The 16,328-nt window shown below is 47.0% G+C and overlaps 1 pseudogene; it reads right to left on the bottom strand.

The window, feature by feature from the left end:
* Positions 1 to 12,473: 12,473 nt before the first annotated feature.
* Positions 12,474 to 14,981, bottom strand: LOC145516421 (tRNA-splicing ligase complex subunit RTRAF pseudogene; annotated as a pseudogene).
* Positions 14,982 to 16,328: the final 1,347 nt, after the last annotated feature.

Consider the following 16,328-nt stretch of genomic DNA (forward strand, 5'->3'; position numbering starts at 1 on the left):
TAAGCAATAAAAATGTATATAAATAGTAAAATATTACACTTAATAAAATATAATATATAAATAATAAATATATATTGAATAAAATATATAATTAGATTAATATAATATTATGTTCATATCAGAAAATTTAGAAAATGAAGGTAAGGGAAAAAAAAGAAATTGATTCTGTTATGCAGGAATAACAGTTTTTCCTGTTTTGATGTTGTGTAATCAGTCACAGCCACTGTGAACACTAGGAGGTGCTGGAGGGGAAGGTGTAGGTCTTGCTCTTGTACCTGTGACTTGGCTAGGGCTCGGCCTCAGCTTCCAGTTTGGTCCAGGTCTGCTCCACATGTCTCCCATTCTCCTGGGACTGCCTGCTACTCGGATGCTCCTCTCCTGTTGAGAGTCTGAAATTCCCAGATTGGCAAGGAGAGCATGCAAGTCCTCTGAAGGTTTGGAATTGAAATTGGCTACTGATGCTGCTGCCAGAACAAGCCATTTGGCCAAGCCCAAGATCAACATGATGGGAAGGTGTCCTCCACTCACAATTGAAGGGGACGTGTGTGGATACGTGCCCATCTATAATCCCAAATTACTCAGATGGGTAGCCTTTCCTACATTTTCTATGCTTTATATAAAGACATGTTCTTTAGGGGGCTTCCCAGGTGGCGCTAGTGGTAAAGAACCCGCTGGCCAATGCTGGGAACATAAAAGATGAGGGTTCTATCCCTGGGTTGGGAAGATCCCCTGGAGAAGGTCATGGCAACCTACTCCAGAATTCTTGCCTGGAGAATCCCATGGACAGAGGAGTCTGGTTCATAGGCTGTCTATAGGGTCACAAAGAATCGGACACAGCTGACGTGACTTAGCATGCACACATGTACTTTAGGACTTCCCTGGTAGTATAGTGAATGGGAATCTGCCTGCCAGTGCAGGGAACACGGCTTTGATCCCTGGTCCAGGAAGATTCCATGTGTTGCATAGCAGCTAGGCCTGTGTGCCACAACTATCGAGCCTGTGTTTTGCAACAAGAGAAGCCACTGCAATCAGAAGCCTGTGCACCACAAGGAAGAGGAACCTCTCCTTGCCACAACTAGAGAAAGCCCACATGTAGCAATGAAAACCCAGTGCAATTAATAATAAAAGACACATTCTTTACACAGCAGAATCATTCTACCTCTGTTTTGTCACTTAATTATAAGTACATCTTTCTATGTCATAAAATCATTCTGCAACATATGAGTGCACACAATTCTATTTTAATGTCACAATATGCCTTATTCAACTTAATGGACATTATGGCCCCACCCTTTTTTTCTGCTTCTAAAAGCAATACTTCAGTGACTATCCTCTCCTGGTACCTAAGTCTTTGTGTATATTCATGATTTTAAAAAAATAATTTTTTTTAATTTATGTTTTTGGCTATGTTAGGTCTTTGTTGCTGTGTGGGTTTTTCTTTAGTTGTGGGAGCAGGGGCTACTCTCTAGTTGTGGTGTATGAGCATTGCCGTGGCTTCTCTTGTCGCGAAGCATGGGCTCTAGGGTGCAGGGGCTTCAATAGTTGCAGCATGTGGGCTCAGCCATTGTGGCTCCCGGGCTCTAGAGCACAGGCTCAACAGTTGTGGTGCAAGGGCATGCTCCAAGGCATGTGACGTCTTCCTGGATCAGGGATCAAATTCGTGTCTCCTGCATTGGCAGGCAGATTCTTTACCACTGAGCCACCAGGGAAGCACTATCTATGACATTTTTAAAGAATAAATTTCTAAGTAGATTTAGGGAGGGAGATAGTTGACCTCAAGATGGCCACAATGATCTTTGCTTTCTTATTCACACCCTTCTATAGTCTCTTCTTACAGCAAATCAAGGCCAGACTATATGGCCAATAAATTACAGCAGAGGTGATGGTGTGTGACTTCTGTGGCTGAGTCATAGACGGCACTGTGGCTTCTGCCTTTCTCTCCTGGCTCAGAGCCACTCTGCAGAGTCACTCCTGAATTCTTGACCAACATAAACTACTGGAGAAATTAACTGATTATTTTTTAAAGCCACTTATTTGTTTTAAAATGATAGATACCTAATAGTGTGAGTATTTTGATCGAGAGGCCCAATTCTGCTTTGTTATCAGATAAACTCCAGCATCTTGGTGGCTAACAGAGTATGGTTTATTTCTCACTCCCACACACCTAATGTGGGTAAGGGGGCTCCCCTGCTTTTCACAAAGTGGTGCCCAGGGACCCAGCATATTTCAGTCTAGTAGCAGATCACAGCCTCTCACATCCAGGTGGTGAGAATTAGTTAGGTGATCACACCCAGATGTATGGGACCAAGAAAATAATTTGACCAACTCTTGATGTTCAAGCTGAAACTCTAATACTTTGGCCGCCTGATGCGAAGAGCTGACTCATTTGAAAAGACCCTGATGCTGGGAAAGATTGAGGGCAGGAAGAGAAGGGCACGACAAAGGATGAGATCGTTGGATGGCATCACCAACTCAATGGACATGGGTTTGGGTAAAGTCTGGGAGTTGGTGATGGACAGGGAGGCTTGGCGTGCTGCGGTTCATGGGGTCACAAAGAGTTGGACACGACTGAACGACTGAACTGAACTGAACTGAGCATTATTTCTGAACTGAACTGAATTGAGCATTGTCTCTGCCAATGAATCAAAGAAACTATAAATGGTTACTATGTATTTTTAAAAGGTAGACTCAGAACTGCTGCTGCTGCTAAGTCACTTCAGTTGTGTCCGACTCTGTGCGACCCCATAGACGGCAGCCCACCAGGCTCCACCATCCCTGGGATTCTCTAGGCAAAAATACTGGAGTGGATTGCCATTTCCTTCTCCAGTGCATGAAAGGGAAAAGTGAAAGTGAAGTCGCTCAGTCGTGTCCGACTCTCAGCAACCCCATGGACTGTAGCCTACCAGGCTCCTCCGTCCATGGGATTTTCCAGGCAAGAGTACTGGAGTGGGGTGCCATTGCCTTCTCCAAAGATCTATATATTGAAATCATGATTCACAATGAACAACAAATCCTGAAGGTGCTCAAATTTCCACAGTTGCTACATGACAAACATATACAAATACAGTGACTCTTCCATATGACAATTTGACAATCTATACCAAGGGCCTTTAGGATATTTATAGCCTCTGACCCAAATAGAAGCTTCCCTGGTAACTCAGCTGGTAAAGAATCTGCCTGCAATGTAGGAGAGCCCAGTTAGATTCCTGGGTTGGAAAGATCTCCTGGAGAAGGGAACGGTTACCCACTCCAGTATTCTGGCCTGAAGAATTCCACAGACTGTATAGTCCATGGGGTTGTAAAGAGTCGAACATGACTGAACGACTTTCACTTTCACACTGACCCAAATAATTTTGCTGCTGTGACTCTATTCTAATAAGATGTTGTTTAATATGATAAAATCATTATGAATAATTCCCCATAACATTATAAGAAGTAATGAAAAATTGTAGGCAACTGAAATGTATGCCAGGGAAAGGATAATTTGTCACCCCCTCCATGATATAATATTACATAACCATTACAAGAGATGCTTTCTGTGCAACTTGTCATAGCTGACACTATATTGTTATGGGGAGAGGTCGCAAAATTAAATTATTTCAATGATACAAACACAGTTAGGGAGAAAACACTACATTATTTATAACCTACCTTATTTTATAACCAGAAAAAAGTTGAAAGAAGCAATTTAAAAAGCGTTGCTGGTCTTTCTGATTGCTAGTCAAAGGCACATCTATTGGCTTCACTGTCCCCTTCAGGTGACAGCTTCCCTAAGCTTCCCAGGAGTGGATGCGGGAGAGGGTGCAGGCCAGGTAGGAGCAGGGACGCTTCAGAGAGTATCAGAGTGCTGGTCCTGCATCCCCAGGGATGGGACTGGGATAACCCACCTGGGCACCACCCTCTTAGCCCAAAGTGAGAGCCCAGCCTAAGGCTGGGGACATCTCCCACCTCACTGGCTACACAAGTTGGTGGCCTCCATGATGCTGATATCCCCCCGTGAGGTCCATGTCCTCCCATTACATCCATGATGTCCATGATGCCCCTGGCGCCCTTGCTGCCTATAGCTCCCATGGTATCTGTGGCCCCCATGATGTCCATGATCCCCTGTGATGTACAAGGCCCCAGTGACTCTCATGGCCCCTGTGATGTTCATGACCTTCATTATATCCAAGGCCCTATGAGGCCCATAGACCCCCAGTGATACCAAGGGATCCCCCTCAAAGGTGGCCTCTGCTCCCAGCCCACCACCTGCTGAGTGCACTGTCCTTCACAGACCCCTCAGGGCAGGCCCTGTGTGAGCTGGGTGGACAGAGGAGTGGGTGCAGAAGTTAGTCACCAGGGTTTGGGCTGGGGAGGGCAGAGGGAACCCGAGGGACCCACTCATCTCAAGGCTGGCCTCAGGCCTTGGTCTTACTTCTCTGAACTGTGCTAGAGCTGCCTCCCCAGGCCTGGGTGCTGAGGAACATTCAGCACCATTCGCTGATCCTGGTGAATGGTGCCCTGGAGGGAGGGGGACTGGCTTGCACACATCGCTTATAACAAGCCAAACTGTGGATACTATTATCCCATTTTATAGATGAGGAAACTGAGGCCCAGAGGATGGCAAAGCTAATAGGTGGAGGAGAGGACTTGAAAACATGGAGGTCTGGCCAGAGCTCTCTCACATGATTGCTGTGAGGGGGCAGCTCCACCCTGGTGCAGGCCAGGTTCAAGCGGACAGGGACACAGGATGGGTCACCAGACTCAGTTCTTGGTCACAATGGAGGCCATCACCAAAACTCAGGCTGCAGAGAGTTGCTGTGTCATGCCCAGGGGCTGCCTCCTACAGAGGTGCCTGAGAGATGAAAGGGATGAGAGGAGGAAGATGGCCAGGTTGTGGTGTGCCCAAAATCCCTTGAGGCTCTTGGCCTTGGCTCAGGGCCTGAGTGAGAACAAGGCAAATCCAGGCAGCTGGAGGATTAAAAGTGCCAGGGGGAACATGAGTCCAACGCTGTGATGTGATTACCAGGAGCAGAGAAAAGCCCAGACCTGTGGGCACTTTGCAAAGTTCTACATGGGATTGTCCATTTAGTTCTATCTCACAGACAGGACCTGAGGCAGAGGGGATGCTTGACTTAAGGTCACACGGCTGGTACAGCGGGAGGATGGGAGACCCTTCTAATGTGGAACTCAGCTCTCAATCCATCAATGTGAAGGAAGGGCACACAGTCACTGCCTCACCTCACTGCCAGCATTTATTGTCAAGGATGCTGAGAAAACGGAGATTTGAAAGTGCAGAGATGGACAGAAGCAAGAGAGAGCAGTGAGAAAGAAAGAGAGAAATATGGGAGTAGGAAGAGAGAGAGAACCTGGGAGAGAGGGAGGGAGGAAGGAAAAGGCAGGGAGTGGGGGAAGGTGAGTCTGCCCCTTGCCCCCACTGGCTCCTGTGCTTGGCTTGGTTGCCCCTTGAAGTCACTGCCCACCTCCCTCTGACTTTGCTCAGGTGCGCGGCGGCTCTGATCTCCAGAGAGGGAGCCAGCCGCTTAGTGACTGACTGGGAAGGGGCGCATAACACAGTTACGGCTGGAGTGACTTTTGCAGTTGGTCCTGTGACATTCCTTGGTCTGGGGTCTGCTCCCTCCCCTGTGCCCTTGGATCCTGGTACCCAGCTCCCCACTGGGGTGGCAGTTCCTCCTTCAATACAGCACATACCATCACTAAGGCCAGCAATGGTGGTGTCACCCTGGGTCATCCCCAGAGATGGGTATGCCTCTGGCATGAGGCCCAACTTCACAGCAGTCAGGAGTGGGTCCTAACAGCTGCCCTCCCTCCCTTGGGCTCTGGTTCAGTTGGCTGCTAACCCCTGAGCTGTGGTGAGGGGCAGGAAGCAATTACTGCCACTAGTCTACTTGTGGTGTCCACCCCTGGCCCTGTGTATCTAAAAGACAATTGGACTGAGAATTTCAGAAGCTCTTTTCCTGTTTAAAAGCATCAGCCATAATTGCAAATGACAGCATTTATTTTTCTGCCTTTTTTCTTATGTTGCCCAGAAATTGCTTTTAAAACACATGCTGATTAGAGTGGATTCAGGTAAGTGTTTCCTCTCCTCCACACTGGGCTCCTGACAGCCCAGCCAGGGATGGAAAGAGGCAGCAGACTGATTGGAAGTGGGTTCCAGGAACCACACAGGCCTGTGGTCATGGAAACATCAAAGTGGGTGAGATGCTCACTCTTCACCTCGAAATTGGGGCATCAGGAGAAACGATTAAGGCAGTGTGTGTTAGTTTTTAGGCAGCATTGCAAATTGTGCCACTAAATATATATCTTCCCTTCTGGTCTGTAGTCTGACCTGGGTGATAGCAACCAGAAGACTCCTAGCACTCACCACATCCTCAGAACTCATCCCTGGGAGCAGCTGTCACAGCTGGCTTATAAGCTAAGTTTTGTCTATCCATTAGGAATTTATGGGGTATCAATAATAGACATAGTTTTATCCTTCCCATCACTAGATCAGACCCAAACAGCTGCTGCCTTGCTCAGAAGCTTGATGTTGTCCGGACAGTAACTCTGCAATGATATTGGCCTCCTCCTTGGAGCTGTTCCCTCATGGTTATAACTTAACTCCCACAGCTTCAGGTATCACGTCTGTGTGCAGACCAGGGAGAAACAGGGAGAAGACCAACAGCCACATCTGTTCCCCTTCATTAGCAGAAGTTCTGCATTTCTCCAGCAGACTGCCCTTTAAATCTTAGGGCCACCCCTCACTGCAAGGGAGGCTCAGAAATATGGAACAGTCACCTGGGCTGAAGATGCTGTCCCTGGGGCAGAGATTGCCTCCCAGTATTCATTCTTTCCCTCTTGATTTTTAGTAACTGAACCCCTGATATCACCTCTTCTTGTCTTCTTAACAGCCAGATGCAACTGAGTTCCAAACCATCATCTCAACTCACTGGAGTTTTGTTCACAAGAAAGAAGGGAACCGTGGCTGTTCGGGAGGTGTCAGTACAGTAAGTCCACTGCCCTGGTGTTTGCTCAGTGGAGTGAAATATCATTTCATAGCTTGATCCTTAGCTGATTCATCACATGGAGCTGCTTCTCCTCTTCAAACGGAAACTTCTCACCATCTTGATCCTTTCTCTTCTGCGTGGTTGGGTCTCCCTCTAAGAAGGGGCCCACTGGGATGTGGCATCCTGTGGGATGGACAGGGCTAGACAGGGTGAGACATGGTTTAGATTTTAACAATGGATTATTACTCACAGACACCAAGAAAGCACCCATCTTGGAGGTCCAGACTGATGTGTTTTGAGAACTGTACAGATTGACCATCATGAATATCAAGTCTTAGAACAGTGCTATCCCCAAGAAAGCTTCCTCAGGCCCCTGTGCAGTCAAGCCCTCTCTCCCCACTACAGTGGCTACCCCTGTTCTCATCCACTTTGCCTGTTCTGAATCAACAAACAAATGGATTAATTTATTACGTGTCTGGCTTCTTTCACTCACAAAATGTTTCTGAGATTCATCAGGGCTGTTCATGTATCAGCAGCCCATCTGTCTTCCCTCTTGAGCCCATCCCAATGCGGGGGCACCCAGCATGTTTTCACATTCACCTGCAGACAGTCATCAAGGTGGCCCTTGTTTGTGGCTGTTATGAATGAAACTACTCTTCGTGCAGTGTGTAAGGACTTGTGTAAGCATGTTTTCACTTCTCTTGGCCAAACAGAGAGGAATCTCTTGTGTATATTTATAAGAAACCACCAGACCATTTTCAAAGTGGCTGTACTATTTCTTACCAGCAAAACATGAGTCCCTGTTGCTCCATGCTTCCCTAACACTGGTTATTTTCTATCATTTAAATTTTTAGATGTTAAAATGGTTGGGGGAGGTACTTTATTGATGGCACTGAGCACACTTTCGGGGGCCCAGTCATTCACAAAAGTATATCATCTTTTGTGAAGTATCTGTTCAAGTCTTTGGCACATTTAAAAATTTAGGTTATTCATCTTTTTAGCCTTGATTTTTAAAGGAGTTCTTTATTCACTATGGCCACATGTGATTTTTTCAAATACAAGTATTTTTTCCAAATCTGTGTCTTGTCTATTATTTTCTTAGTTGTGTCATTTGATAAGCAGAAGTTTTCAATTTTATGAAGTCCAATTTACCAGATTTTATTCAGATAAGTAAATCCAGATAAAACAATTTTATATTTTTTGATTAGGTATTTCTTTTAGCATCCTTTCCCGGAGGCCTCTTTACCCCCAAGGTCAGTGTACCAGTTCGTTGCCTCTGAGCTCCAAATACCCTTGAACGTTTCTCCTTCCTGGTGAGCAAAATGTCAGGCTCCCCCAGTTCAGAGCACTGGAAGTATGAAAAGAGGATGGAGCTCTGATACCTGGGGGTCAGAGGTACGGGATTCAGGATACTTGGTGCCCATGTACCCCAAATGACATTCCTGTGATCTTGCAGCCCTGCCCTGGTGGTAACCTTCCTAAGGCCTCCAGATTCATGTTCCTCACTCTTGACCTCCAGCTGCTTCTTGATGCCCCAAATTTGCTATGCACCCAGGCCATTAGGCACAGTGTCTGCACTGGGTGGTTGCAGACCAGCCTGACCCACACAGACCAGCAGATTTCCCTGCCAACTAGTGGGTTCAGGCATGCCTTCTCCATTGAGGCCTAGCTCCCTCCAAGCTAACCTCCTCAAGTACCCTCCCTCAGCCCTGGAGTTTCCTAGGGCTTTCTTTTAGGTCTCATCAGTGCTTACTAATTGGGCCTATTAGACATCCTGTTCAGGTCACTGTGTGGTCCCATCTGATTGGATACAGATTAATACAGTCACAGAGATATTCTCCAAGGTCTGTGATCAATGAGACACGAGATCCATCAATATAGATACAGGTAATTTTTTTTAACCACTTAATCATTTTTAAGTTTGCAGTTCAGCAGTGTTAAATGATTTCACCTTGTACAAAAGATCCAGAACTTTTTCATCATTCCAGACAGAAACCATCCCCATTAAACACTAATTCTCCATTCTCTTTCCCCCAGTCCCTAGCACCCCACATTCCACTTTTTGTTTTTATAATTTGATAACTGTAGGTGCTTTATACACGTGGAATCGTACAGATTCTGTCTCTTTATGACCAGCTTATTTCAGTTAGCACAATGTCCTCAAGGTTCAACTATGTGTTATGTGTCAAAATTTCCTTCCTTTTTAAACTGAATTATATTACCAGTATCCAGAGCAGGAAAGACTATGGACCCAGGCTCAGATTCGGAGCTGGCAGTCCCTGAGTGTGGCGTGGCTGTGGGGGCCTCCCTGGGAGCCCGTCATCAGTCCCTCTGCTCCTGGGGCATTTGTGGAGCACATTCAATCTGGGCTGCTTCTCTGGCACTCAGAGGACTTTCCTGCAACCCAAACAGCAGATGGTCAGGAAATGAAGACTCACTTCAATATCAACCAGAGGAAAATGTAATTCAATTGGCAAAACATAGAGGCAGAAAAGCATGTGGCTTAACACATGTCATCTTGTTAGGTGGCGTTGGCTTTCAGAGACTAAGGACCCATGACCAACAGCTGGGCTGGGGCTGGGATAGGGCAGTGGAATATCGTGGTTTTCTCTGAGTCAGCTTCCCTCCCAGGTTCACAGGCCTGGGTGCATTTCTACTCTATTCCCGTCATACATGTGTGACTGGGTTGGATCCTCAGCTGGGATACCTGTAACTGGCCAGATGCTTATCAGGTACTTTATATGATGTGCCACTCAGGGCAAGTGCAACTGTGATGACACAAACCCCAAAATATCAGTTACTTAAGCAAGAAAGACAGTCTTTCTTATTACATAGAAGACGTCCTAAGGCAAGCAGGATGGGGCTGGTGTGGCAGTTCCATACTGTCAGAAGCCCAGGTTCCTCCTAATTTCCTGTCCTGCTGTTCTTAATATCTCCACCTTGTGGCCCAAGATGGCTGCTTAAATTCCAGCCATCCTGCTTGCATCCCAGCTAGCAGGAAGGAGGAAGAGAGAAAGAAATACGCATCCTACATTGTCAGACTCTTTTTTTTTTTTGGCCACACTGTGCAGCTTGCAGGATCTTACTTCCCTGACCAGGAATTGAACCTGGGACCATGGCACTGAGAGCACTGAGTCCTAATCTCTGGACCACCAGGGAACTCTCTAAGACACTTCTTAGAAGTTTCTGCACAGTTCCACTCATATCTTTGGTCAGAACTTAGCCATGTGGCTATACCTAGATGGAATGGAAGCAGGGAGGTGTACCTTATGTTCTAGGCATTCATGTTCCTAACTGAAAGTTCAGGATTTCTGTGATAGAGGAAGAGAATGGATGATGGAGAGCACTTAGCCATCTCTGTTACACACATCTAATTCTGATAAGTTCTCATCATTGTTTAAGTTTAAATCTTATTTATATCTACATTTTTGTTAAGTAGGCTGATCACACAGTATGAAATTCAAAACAGTGTGTGTTGAAAACTCTTCCTCTCGCTCCTGCCCACCTCTTGCTCCTGCACTGTTTCTTTACTTTTCTATCAGGTTATGGGGCCTCCTGGCCAGCTCTCGGGGGACTTGGATGCTCCATGGGCAATGGCTTCCACTCACAGGACCAGTGAGGTCTCTAACATCTTCCTTCCAGGGTTTCTTCAGTCAGCAATCAGGGGGACCTGGGGTCCTGGCCTGTACTTTCCTATGGCATTAAGGCTGTTTAGTCTGTCCTTGCTGGGTTGGCAAGTGTTCAGCTGGTGTCTGTGTGAGGAGGCATCCTCACAAATGTTTGTTGAGTGAATAAATGCAGGGTCACTTGTACCTGCAGCTCCATCTCCCAGGTGGCACTAGTGGTAAAGAACACTTGCAGATGCAGAGGACACAAGAGATGCGGGTTCAATCCCTGCATCAGGAAGGTCCCCTGGAGGAGGGTATGGCAATTCACTCCAGAATTCTTGCCTGGAGAATCCCATGGAGGGAGGAGCCTGGCTGGTTACAGTCCATCTCAAAGAGTTGAACACGACTGAAGCAACTTAGCATGCAATAGCTCCATAAGTAACTCTGGACCTTGGATACTTACTACACTTACCCAAACCTCCGCTTTCCTCCCCTATTAGAAAGGGAACTGGAATCCTCACCTCACAGTGTAGTAGGCAGAGTACAAAGAGAGACGGCCAGTGGTCGGCTATGTCTGGGATTGGGAAGCAGCAATGTTTTTCTCTTTCTTTCTTCCCAGAGAAAGAAGGTTTCCTTGAGTACAGATGGTGCTTTGTCAAATCTAATGTCGATGCCCCCTGGAGCCTGATTGTGCCTCCCTGCCTGAGTTGCGCACACATCCTGAATGGCCAAGCGCCACCAGGGGGCGCAGCACACCAGAGTCTAAGAAAGGACCTGCGGTCCAGAAGACAGAGCGGGGAGAGAGGGCACAGGCCTTGGTCTGAGGAGTGTGGGGAGTTTAGTCAAAGATTTTGTTGGGCACAGACACATTAAGGGAAAAATAGATCAACTTCAAAATTAAACACTTTTGGAATCAAAGGACACTATCGAAGTAGTGAAAAGACCATCCACAGAATGGGAGAAAATACTGGCAAATCACAGTTCCCACAAGGATCCAGTGTCCAGAATATGTAGAGATGTCATAAAAGTCAACCAAAAAAAGACAAAGAACACAATTCAAGAACTGGCAAAGGTCTTGAAAAGACATTTCTCCCTTAGAAGATATATAAATGGCCAATAAACACGTGAAAAGATGCTCAGCATCACAGCTGTTAATCAAAACCACAATGAGGTACCCCCTCACGTCCACTGGGATGGATAGAATAGAAAAACATGGAAATTAAGTGTTGGTGAGGATATGGAGAAATTGGAGCTCTCATACACTGCTAGTGGAAAAGTAAAATGATATAGCCACTGTGGAAAAGTTTGGTGGTTCCTCAAACAGTGAACATAGAATTACCTTATGATCCAGCAAGGCCACTTAGGTATATACAAAAACGTGTACATGATTGTTCACAATGGTCAAAAAACAGAAACAACCCAAGTGTACACAATTGGATGATGGATTAAACAAAATGTGGTGTATTCAAATAATGGAATATTAATCAGCTATAGAAGGGTGAAGTGGTGGTACATGCTACAATGTGAATGAACCTAGAAAACATGCTGAATGCAGGAAGCCAGACACAAAAGGTCACATATGGTATGATTCTATTCATATAAAATGTCCTGAATAGGCAGATTCAGAGTCAGATTCATGATTGTCAGGGTGCGGGGGCCCTGAGTGGGGGCTGATTGCCTGTTGGGTACAGGATCTATTTTTTGTTTTCTTCTTTCTGAAACTTCATTAAAGAAAAAGCAATGGTGGTCGCTTTCTAGAACATAGTCAAATTTCTGGGATTTTTCCATTGAAAATGTAGCATTTGCTTCCATATATATGCCAGTGTGTACTAGGTAGGGGCGATGCTAAAATTCTAACTTTAGATGAACTTTCTAATGTTCATCTTCCACCCAGTCTGTGGTCTGTCTTTGGATCAGCAGTAATCATCTGAACAGTCACTATGGCTGCATTAATTTTTGTCTGCAGCTCTCTGAGCTCTTCTATACGCACCAAGTGCAGAATTTGAGCAGCTTCATTAAGAACCTCAGCTCCTGTGTCAAAACCAAGAATACACTTGTCTTAAGCAGCAGGCAAGCCCTCTTCTGTTGGGTTTGTGTTAGCAACTGCATGCCATGTCAGGGTTCCTGGACCAAAATGTTAATTGCTTGAAGCATTGCCAGGTAATCACCATGGGTTGACTCTGAAAGGTAGCCTGGGCTAGGACACCAGCCCTAAAATTAGGATTATTTATGTCCAAATTGATCATGGGCTCTGCATTTTTAGTTGTGTTGTCAGCATTTTTTGCATTATCAGTTACCAAGTAGTTGTATTTTTCAGCATTATCTTCATATTCAAGCCTAACAGCTAAACCAAGAATCTAGTCAATTGCTTCTTATCCATCTAGAATCTTGAAAGAACAGTGAACATCTCTGATATACTTTTCAAAGAACTTGGGCTGGTCACTGTTGTGGATTATCTCTGTCTTCAGTCTTAAACAGTGTCTGATTTTCTGGTTTTCAAGGAAAAAATCAAGTTTCTAAATTTCGTTTTATCTGTTCAGTTGAAGAGGTAGGTTGTGGTGAGAAAGGCCATCACGCTTCCTGCTTCAGCTGGGAGGGCCAGATCTTCTTTTGTGATGATGAGAACATTCTGGATTTAGTGATGATGGTTGCCTAAGTCCACGAATGTGCTAACAACCACTGAATTGTACACTTTAAAAGGGGGATTTTTATGGCATGCAAATTATGTCTCAATTTTTTTAAAAAAAGGTTTTCTTGGTCAGAATGAAATGTAGTGGCTGAGTATTGGTCATGTCCTTGCAACTCTGGCATCCCCCTACCCTGCCCCATGGGGGCGAGGGAAGCAGTCAACCCAGGGAAGGGAGGCAGTTTCCAGACAATTTCAGCTTTCTGTCAAATTCATATCCTCATTCATTTCACCCTGTGATTCTTTCTCTAGGGCACAGTCAGGGAATGTGATGGAAAACTGCAGTGTGGCAGACAGGAGCACAACAGGGGACCAGGCTGTACGGGTGGGGTGGGGATATTCACCATCCCTGGGACCCTGCTTGGCTGTCCCAGGGCAGTTATAGCACAGGAGCTTCAGGTCTGTGGTCCATCTGGGCATCTTGAAGGCCTTGTGCTCCCATCTGGAGAGATGCCAGCAGAGCTGGCTGGCATCCCTCAGGTCCTGGGGAGGGGCTTCCTGTATCAGCTGGGGGCTGGACCAGATGATGTTGATTTTCTGTGTCATTCACAACATTCATGCATTTAAAAAAGAGCTCCAGAGTTACAAACAGTACCTCAGAGTAGATTAATTTATTTAACCAACAAATAAACACTGTTTTACAATTGGCTTCCCTATTTGCTCAGACAGTAAAGAATCTGCCTTCTGTGCAAGAGACCCTGGTTCAATCCCTGGGTTGGGAAGATCCCCTGGAGAAGAGGATGACAACCCACTCCAGTATTCTTGCCTGGGAGATCCCATGGACAGAGGAGACTGTGGGCTACAGTCCGTGGGGTCGCAGAGAGTCGGACATGACTGAGTGACTTCTCACTTTGAGCTACTATCAGCTGGGAAGGAACCGCTGAAAGGTACATCCTTGTCATGACTTCAGAATTTTTCCTAGTTGCCTGGGATGACAACTTACCTCTGGCACCTGTGGTGAGGCTAGGGTGAAATCAGACAGAGGCAGCACCTCCCCACCCTGAGAAACCCAGTGCAGCAGAGTGTTCATCATGACCGTGAGCGCGTGCTGAACATCATGGTGTGCTTCTAAAAGTGCAGAGCCAAGAAAAGTGCCAGAACAGCGTAGGGTCTGGGAGCTCCAGGTGTTGGGGATGCAGGACAAGCTATCTTCCCCTCTATTGTTATGGTTTCCATCCTGCAGTTCAACAAGGAGAGCTCAGAGAGGCCGGCAAATCTGTCCAGGGTTTCCCAGCTGACCATATGGGGGCAACTTTCTAGTTTATCCTTAGCAGATTGTGATCCTGTCTTTTTGCCCATTCATCTTTCCTCCCTTCGCTCCCTCCTTTCTTCCACCTTCTCCCTTCTCTCCTTCCCTGTGTCCCTACCTTCTTCCCTCCTTCCCTTATTTCCATCCTCCAATCCTTTGAGCAGAGACTGCCACGTTCCTTCACTCATCTGGCTGTCCTCCTCTCCTTGCAAGTGGGGAAACCAAGGCTGGAGAGCGGCACCACCACCTGTTTAAGGCCACTGAGCCTCCTGGCTGCCTCCACCTGTGTCTGCAGGGCCTCACGCCATTTGTGTTAAATTCTTGCGAAAGAAGATGAGGGTGTGAGGCTGCAGGCTTGGTCCTCCCAGGGAAACTACAGACCCTGTCCTCAGGACCCCGTGAATGAATGCTGGTGCTTTGTGAACAGAGGTACCTGTGCAGCCCTGGGTCATGCTGGCCCTTCCCAAGGTGCCACTCTGAGAACACCTTGGACTCCACTTAGCACTGCCCACCGCCCTTGGTCCATGTGATATGGAGGGCACTGGCCTCTACTACCAGAATCAGGCATGGGCTGCAGGCAGGTGTGGGGACCCCAGGGTCAGGCATCTGGCTGGCAGGGGCCAGGCACACACTAATCGATCAATCCAAAAGCCTCCACCCCAGCTGTGGCACAGGCAAAGTGGGCCCTGGGAGCGGAGATGCTGATCCAGCCCAGCATTATTTGGAGGAGGATGGAGAGCCCAGGGCACGCACCCTCAGCTGCCTAGAGCTGCAGTGACCACTCCTCTTGTGCCTGGGCCTGGGCTGCCCACTGGAAGCACTGCAGATGTCTACCCTGTCACTCTGACGGTGACATTGCCGGTTGGCAGATAGGAAACTGAGGCCCAGGGGATGAGCTTATTGCAGCCCCCTCAGCCTAGGCATCTCTCCCTCAGGCTGGTACGGCCTCGGGTGGCCAAGGGGCTGGACTTGAGTTTAAGCCACATTTCTGATTGCCACCATACAGGCCTTCATCTTGAGGCTAAAGGCCTTGCTCCATGGGGAGCCCAGAGGTGTGAGATGGGTCAGTTAGCACAGACTCATCTCCAGCTGGCTCAGACCCTGCTGGGGCAAGGGGGCTTCCAGAACCAGAGGAGCAGGGGCTGTGGGCTGTGACCTGAGTGCCTGTTGCAGAGAAGCAGATGCTTCAATGGTGGCCCCACATCAGGCTGGGCTGTGGGCCCCTCAGGGACCTCACCCCTCTGCAGAGGTGACTTCTGAGCCTAGGGCTGACAGAAGAGATGGAACTAGTCACTCAGAAGCTGAGCGAAGATGGTCTGGGGGAAGCAGGGCAGGGAGATATCAGCCCCTATGAGGACAGTTCAAAGGAAAGAAAGCTGGTTTGAACCCAGGGGCAGAGGCTGGGCTCACAAGTGGCGGGAGACATGGAAATTAAATCCTTGGGGGGATACAGCGTTTCTCCTAATACAAAAGTCAATTAATGTGCTCTGTGGGCAAGCCTACAACACTAGTGGGAGTGTAAATTGGTACAACCTCTCCTGAGAGCAGTTTGCCAAAATCTGTCACAATTACGAATGCATGAATGAACTTCTAACCGAGCAGCTAGTCCAGGGTAGGCCAAGCAGGTGAGTGCATGGTACAAGCTGTGGGACAGCCATGACTGCCATTTGAAAATATTAGAAAAGCATGAAAACAAAAAATGGAATTCACCTAGACAGAAATAAAAGTGAAAGTGAAGGTTGCCCAGATGTGTCCGACTCTTTGTGACCCCATGGACTATAGAGTCCGAGGAATTCTCC

The sequence above is a fragment of the Giraffa tippelskirchi genome, chromosome 1, assembly GCF_054371585.1.
Source record: "Giraffa tippelskirchi isolate mGirTip1 chromosome 1, T2T-mGirTip1v1.2.pri, whole genome shotgun sequence".
Classification (NCBI taxonomy): domain Eukaryota; kingdom Metazoa; phylum Chordata; class Mammalia; order Artiodactyla; family Giraffidae; genus Giraffa; species Giraffa tippelskirchi.